This window comes from Patella vulgata, chromosome 1 (genome assembly GCF_932274485.2).
Source record: "Patella vulgata chromosome 1, xgPatVulg1.2, whole genome shotgun sequence".
NCBI lineage: Eukaryota > Metazoa > Mollusca > Gastropoda > Patellidae > Patella > Patella vulgata.
Window position 1 is genome coordinate 13,093,786 of NC_065879.2, and position 8,075 is coordinate 13,101,860.

General features: G+C 35.5%; 1 long non-coding RNA gene across 2 annotated transcripts in view; it reads left to right on the forward strand.

Moving 5' to 3' along the window:
* The window catches only part of LOC126808678 (uncharacterized), a 30,318-nt gene extending 22,466 nt beyond the window's left edge, over positions 1–7,852 (forward strand). For both annotated transcript variants that reach the window (XR_007674718.2, XR_007674717.2), the window contains one exon: positions 4,705–7,852. This is a non-coding gene — a long non-coding RNA (uncharacterized LOC126808678). The remainder of the gene's footprint in view (positions 1–4,704) is intronic.
* The last annotated feature ends 223 nt before the right edge of the window (positions 7,853–8,075 follow it).

Genomic DNA, 8,075 nt, shown 5'->3' on the forward strand with positions numbered 1-8,075 from the left:
CGCTAAATCTTAGTTCAACAATAACTAAATGAGCCTTATCTAATTGTCTGTGTTCCCGCTAGTATCATTATCCTTCAAACATCACTCACGCTAAAGTATTACGTCACTTAGGCTGTTTAAAGCGCCATTTTTGTTGCTGCTGTGTTCTAATCATTATAGCGGCCAGTTGCTTTTTCATGGTCTGATATTATTAAAACATTGAGGGATGTTTTTGTTTATCCGCCCGGAAAGTGAAGAAAATTAGGACGTTAAACTCCATTTTATTCATCCACTGTTTTGTTTACATGTATATATATACTGCCCTGATATTAGTGTTTTATCTGTATCATTGCTTGATGTTTTCCAGCGTGGTTTCACCTTGTCAGTGGTGCAGGACGGAGCGGAGGTCCTGACAAATGACCGCTGTCTAGTCGTTCGGATGGTGGGACAAAAAAAAACCGAGGTCCCATGTACACATTTGCGTACACGTAAAATATCCTTTGGCATTTGAAATTCGATATAAGAGTAGGCCGTAGCGTTGCAGTCAGGCATAATTTCCCTCATAGCCACTGTATGGCGTATGCCCGTCTTCATTAGCCCATTAGGAACAGAACAGTAGGACGTTAAACCCCATTTCATTTCATTTCATTTTCATTGCTTTATGAAAACTAGAGAAAGGTCATTCAGTAATTAACAATAATTTTACTTCACAGAACCATCTTCCGTGTATTTACGTATATAAACGACAAAATTTCTGACCTAAAAAAACCAAACTGACACCAAACTACAGTTTCATTGACCGAAATGATTAATAATATAATAATATTATACGAATTATTCGGCGATGGCTCAGTGAGAAAGACGTTCACCGAAAATGTTCATCGGGATGTTCAAGCGTGGTGCAGGGCGGAGGGCCTGATAAGATACAGCATATGGTCGTTCGGATGGGACGAAAACTGAGGTTCCTTGTACACATTGGCGTGCACTAATAGGATCCCTTGATAGCTGGAATTCTTTATTAATAATTTCGCTGTTCTGTAAACATTTCTTCCATCGCATATTGTATGGCGTATGCCCGTCTTCATTAGCCCAGTCGGTGCAGAACAGTAGGACGTTAAATCCGTTTTGCTTTCATTTTTTAAGTTCTCTTTACGTTGCTTTTTTAAAATTTAGAATTGGTTCTATAAGTATATAAACTAAGACCATATTATTTATATACTGTTTATAGTATTCTGTATTTAGTTAGTTCTATATTATTTACCATTATCAATGACTAATTGTTTCTAGTATTTTGTATTTAGTTAGTTCTATGTACATACAATAAGATCCAATAACATTAATGGTATTCAATCTGAACGTACTCATACACAATATGTACCATTGTTTTGCTTCATTCATTGTTTGATTCTCAAACGTTTAAAAACTTATTATTATTTCTTTATATTGTCTAGCATTGTTTAACGGAGGTTTTTTTTTGTCGATTGTCAAAGCACGGGCCAGTTTGCATTCAGTTCATATGTCCTTTATATCTATTATTTTTTCATTTGTATTTATTTATTTGACATACTCTTTTTATCTGAGATATTGTAAAACAAAAGTAAAAGACCCCAAAAATATTTTTTGCTTTATTTGTACATAATCTTGTTTTCATTGTGAGTGAATTTTGTTATGTGTTTGCCAGCGATTTAATAATTTCCTTTAAAAACAATAAACGAATGTCCATTATATGTATAAAATACATTTCATAAGGAAAGAAATTGACATATATTTTTTTTTCAAAATAAATAAAATTCATCTTTGTATCCACTAAAAAATACAGAGGCCCAAATGCTAGGAGGAAAGTGGTGTGTAGGAAATGTGTATCGAGCTAGTTTCGTTTTCTCATTCTATAAATATTATTAAACCGTGATGGGGGCACAGAGAAATCAGTTGATCCGACGGCCTATGGTTATCCAATCTGCAACTGCGTTGGTTTGCTGTTGTTAAAAGCTGTAAATGCACGACTTCTATTTGGATTACTTTGGTTTTTGTTCAAAAGCGAAGTTCATTGAGAGATCCTATCCCGGTGTTGTTTCCAAAACATATCTTATTACATATTTTGTATGAAACTTTGCGCACACACCAACCTATTAATTGTGTCATTTGATAATTGGAAAGTTCTCGGATTTCATCATTTTTGAACCCCTGGATCCATTTGCTTGATATTTATTGTTTATTTCTTGCAATTTCTATGTAGTTTGTCATTTTCCGGCGTGGTTTCCCATGTCAGTGATGCAGGACAGAGGGCCTGACAAGGACAGCTGTCTAGTCGTTCGGATGGGACGAACAACCGATGTCCCTTGTACACATTGGAGTGCACGTCTAAGATCCCTTGGCAGTTGGAAGTCGATAAAAGAGTAGGCCATAGCGCCGCTGCCCGGGCAAAAATTTCCCTCATAGTACACTGCATGGCGTATGCCCGTCTTCATTAGCCCAGTTTAGGAGCAGAACGGTAGGACGTTAAACCCCATTTCATTTCATTTCATTTATATGTAGATTGTCTTGTCGGCTCTGTTTTACGTGTACTGCAGTCCTCCTAATACAAACAAATTGGACTTATTTTGGATATACACTGGCGCGGGATAATGATCGAGCCTTCTTATAAATTTGTGTAGACTTTCAAGTGATAATTTCCCAGGATCTTGTAACGCTTTCTGTGCTCTAGTTAGAATGTATCTCTTAGAGTTTTGATACAAGAAGCTTAAGGCGAGATACATGTGTAATTTCACTAAGTGACCGCTCAATGTTTTCTTACTATTACCACATTAGCTAATGACGGTGGTCAGTCTCACGTGCGAATCTTGACCACTTTGACTCAATCACGAAGTTGACACCTGTCTATTCAGAAGTGACCCGCAATCATTAGCAAGGACTGATCGTATCTTATGTAATGTATTGTAACCCCCCGGGGTCAAACCAGTAAAATGTATCATAAGACCGGGTATTAGGGATAATACCCCACACCGTGGTTATTATTTGACTCGAATCCCCAACAATAGAACCAACACAAATCTGCGCCGAATTGGTGATTTTTTAATTTAAACCTTCCATTCATAAAACGTAACACGTCTGTTGTCGTCATTGCACGTGATTTATCACGGTGGTGTCAAAAGTTGACATCTTGTCACGTGATCTTAATCACCCCGTTAATATAGAAATGATAGTTTTTAATTGATATTTGTAAAAAAAAAGATGTATTTTTAATTACTGTAATAAATAGTTAGTGATGTCAAGGATCTGAGTTGATGGACTTCGTCAACAACGCGGCATATGTTGCTGTATTCAGCACATCTATTTTTCAAATAACAATTTCCACGGTCTTAAAAAATTTTCGAAAGACCGAGTGTGATTTTGATGATTATTTGATTACGCATTAAAGATGCATACGTTGTTAAACGCAAGGTTTTTAATTGCTTTTCTCTGACTGTAGATTTATCTGTCGAGTAGATTCTAAGTTTTTACCCCCGGTTATAACTCATTGTGCAAAGTTTATCAATGATAGGGGGTCTGTATCATAAGGTCTGTCATTGAGTCAACTGGCGTGGTTTCGATTCCCCGGTTGTACGTGACAAGGAGTAGGGTCGCCTGTCCAACCTCGTGGGTTTTCTCCGGGTCCTCCCACTGCTAAAGACCCCTACGCGCAAGCGAATTATTGAAATAAGATTGAGCCATGTGTTAGTCAAGAAATGACCTAGTTTGTGTCGGGTGGACGTTAAACCCCATCTCTCTCTCTCTCTCTTTCCCCCCACTCTCTCTCTCAATGATAGCTTCAGCCATTCTTGACTTTTAATTTAAATTATGTTCTATTTTAATCGTCTGTAGAACGGTATGCCATTAAGTGTGGGTGTCCAGATCACCGCCGCTAACACGCGACAAGAAACACGTGTTCTATGAAATCAAGCAGAAATGTAATGCTGAATTTACGAAAAAAAAACAGTTTTCAAATATTCTGCAGTTCTCAATTATATAAATGAAATGAAATGAGTTTTAACGTTTTACTTGTCTGTACATATCAGGCTGATGAAGAAGGACATCTTAGGAACTCCCTCGGCTATCACGGAGCTCTTACCATTACCTGTCGAACCGTTACATAGGTTCTTAGAAGAATCATTACTTAAAATAAACATAATGCAAATAAATAAGCCACATCACAGTTCTCAAAATTATAATCTCATTAAAATACACATCTATATTTCGTTTCGTTTTTCATACTTTCGATGAATTATTAAAATACACATCTATATTTCGTTTCGTTTTTCATACTTTCGATGAATTATTAAAATACACATCTATATTTCGTTTCGTTTTTCATATTTTCGATGAATTATTAAAATGAAACAAAACAGGATCTGTGTTTTAATCAGATTGTAAAAATTACTGAATGAAATAAAATATAAAGGTAATGCCTTATTTGATCATAATAATGGGGGTTTAAACGCCCTACCTTTCTGCACCAAGAAGAATATTTTCCATGCAGTGTGTTATGAGGGGAACTGTGTCCGGGCAGCGGCGCTATAGCTTACTCTCAAGGGATCTTTTACGTGTACGTCAACGTGTACACAGGCCTGCGGTTTGAATCCCATCCGAACGACTAAACACCAAGTGGAAACCAAGTCGGAAAGTCGCAAGGCCGTTATACCAATTTGATATTTACTGTATGTTTATGATTTATTTTTGTCGTTTCAGGTTTGATGAATTTGTGGTGGATGCTAGATGGCAGCAGTTGGTGTCGTGACTATTGAGGAGACGGTTTTACGAATCGGAAATCTAATCTTAAATTTACAAACCGTTTCCATTTATTGTATACAAGTATCTTGGCATTTAAAATATCTTGCCCAAATTTCTGTTCTAGCGAAATTCTTTCGTTTTAATCCATACACCATAGCAATTTCTTTTCAAAAACATACTATAGATAATCATCTTTAACTAGAATTGTTATTGTATTTAGTTACAGTGTTATAGTTTCATGATGCACATGGCTAGTGACTTGACGTGGTGGTCGGTCCGTTTCATTAGCCCAGCCGGAGCAGAACAGTAGGACGTTAAACCCCAGTTCATTGACGCGACAGATTAAGAAATTATCGTGTATACAAGTAGAGCATTGGTAGGCGGGGTTTCTTGGATAGCAGTCAGAACTATTTCTGAAATCAGAAATGTCGAACGTTAATGCCAATCCATTTGATTCATTTTGAAATTTGTCATGCGAATTTTATCTATGCACAATCGGTTCCTTCCAAACAAGAAAACATGGGTTCTGAATATTGTCAATTACTAAATACTCACTCTTTTGAAAACACACGAACAGGAAAAAAGGGCTGACAAGCAATGAAATTCTTGTTTCAATTCACAACCTGCGATATTTTTTTTAATTAAAATTTAAAGATGTTAATTGAAATGCATGATGAATTATATACGTTACTGATGATGAGTATATTGTTGTGTCTGCGTTTTGAGATAACTCTCGCTGTATTATGAATTTATATATAGAAGTCAACGACTAGAATCGTTTCACGCCGTTTCTGTGGCCAAACACAGCATCAGCGACTTTTTATTAATCTTTAGAGAAGATCAACTGAATCGTACATTATCCATTTATTCTGAGTCAAAGTCGTGAAATTTAGTTTCATGGTTATTAATAATCGAGAAGGTGATCAAGTACAATGTCGGTGTCGTTTCTTTTCAATACCCTTAAATAAATTCCGATTTATGAAAGAGTTCTGACCACGTTACTAATACGATGTTCTTAATATAAAACCAAACATTTCTGTTAAACAATAAATTGAATGAACGAGGATTCTATGATAGTGTTGTTGACATAACGTAATTAATTAAGTAAGTTGTGTGTAATAGTCTAAGACTGGGTGTTGATTTTCTTCTATTATTTACTTCGTCCCAAGATAGATATTAAAGTTATAGAAAGGAAAACAATTTAGAGGTGTTCTTTCAGCGGTGTAATAATGTACCGGATGACACGTGTATAACTTGAATAGAATAACTTATTAAAACAAACTCCGAAGATGAATGCACCAGGAAAATTCATTTCTATGACTTAAAGGTGTTTTATTGAGTACTAGTTAATAAATTGTATGTTCTGTGGGTGTAGGGTAGAGAGTTCGGCCGGTAGCGCCCATGGTCGCCAATTTTTACCCCTTGCCAACTGCCATCATGGTCGCCATTTTGTTACTTCTGGTCAACTGCAGCATAGGTCGCCATTTTGTTACCTATGGCTTTCTTGGGTCATGGAACCCATTTTGTTGCGCAATCTTTAATTTTTATAGATCAATAGAAAAAAAATATATATAAACTAATAAGTATCCGTTAAAAAAAACGGAATTATAGATATGTGTAGGATTGGAGCCGGAAACTGTGTACGATTCTGTAATTGTATAGCACTATGATTAGACAAAAAAACAAACAATTTTTATACCCAATCACAATTGGGACATCAGTTGGCCACACTCTCTCTCTATGTATATGACTGGTTACTCTGGACCAACCTACCCCCTTTCAATTGCACACAAAAATATGACTGGTGACTCTGGACCAAACCTATACTCTTCAAATGCACACAGAGATCTACCTGCTTTACATCGATTTTGTATAGAGATTCACACGTTTGTTTAGAGCACACTATAGTCTATATATCCTCATATAATGTAATAACCTTCCTAATTTAAATTCCGTTTTTTGTTCTCTTGACAACGTAAAATAAAAGTTAAAAAAAATAATTAAAAATTCGTAAACTTTATAAATTGAAGATGTCTCACTTGAACCATAGAATTTCTTTTCCTGTATCCAGCTGATTAAAGAAAATGTATTGAACAATACTTAAACAAATAAAGAGCAGAATATTATTATTTTAGAAAATATCAGAAATAAAATGAAATTGGGTTTAACGTCCTGCCATTCTGCTCCGACTGGGCTAATAAAGACGGGCATACGCCAGTGTGCTATGAGGGAAATTTTGCAGACACAGCAGCGCCAAGATTTACTCTTACATTGAATTCCAAAAGGGATCTTTTATGTGCACGCCAATGTGTACACGGGAGCTCAGTTTATAGATATATTTTCAAATGTTAGTCCCTGACATTACTCCTGATAAACCGGAATAGTTACTTCTGCGTCCACATTAGGATTCCCATCCGTAATATATTTGTACGGCAAGTTATTTAAAAAGGGTAAGTGAAGAATACTATACAATATGATGGATATCAAGAATATTGAACATTTATTTCTAATTTGGCTATTAATAAGACGTATATGGTAAGATGGTGGAAATAATATTTAGTTTTATCTCTTTCACTTCTACAGCCTATTAAACATACATTATACAAGGGCAGAATCTGCCTATAGCAGGTCTTTCTTTAGGCCTTATATGTTATAAAAACAATTAATTACACATTTGTTAACATGGCTAGACTATAATCAACTCTGGATACCTTCAGATTGGTCTGATTTTAAGTAGATTAGAACAGTTCAGCCATTTAATAATTTAATCTAAAATTGGTGAAGCTAGGCTAAGCTTCGAAGAACCAGTACGGTTATTACAAGCAGTGCACACGTCTTGTCAAACCTTTAAAGGCTAATATCTTAGCTCAGAATAAAGTAACTTGAATGAAATTTTCGCATTTTGCATTATCTATTTTTGAACTACAGTGTATTATAGCATGAGCGACCAACTCTTGATCTAAATCTTACATAATGTATCTTTAAAAATATTTGAACTAGTATAGCATAAACGACAAACCAACTCTTTATATAAATTGTACATAATGTATCTTTAAAAATATTTATTCATTTGTTTCTTTAATTTGAAATAAAATCTTCAAAAATAGCTTTCTTGATATTGTTTCTAATATCCTACGCCCGGAAGTCACACATATATGTCTAAATTTGAGAAATTCTTAAATGTGTACCTTAGCCTATGACTAAAACAATAATTTATAGTTTGCGGTGTGCTATGGGGGACATTTTGCCCCGACAGCGGCACTACGTTTTACTCTTATACCGATTTCCAATGTATACATGGGTCCTCGGTTTTTCGTCCCATCGGGAAG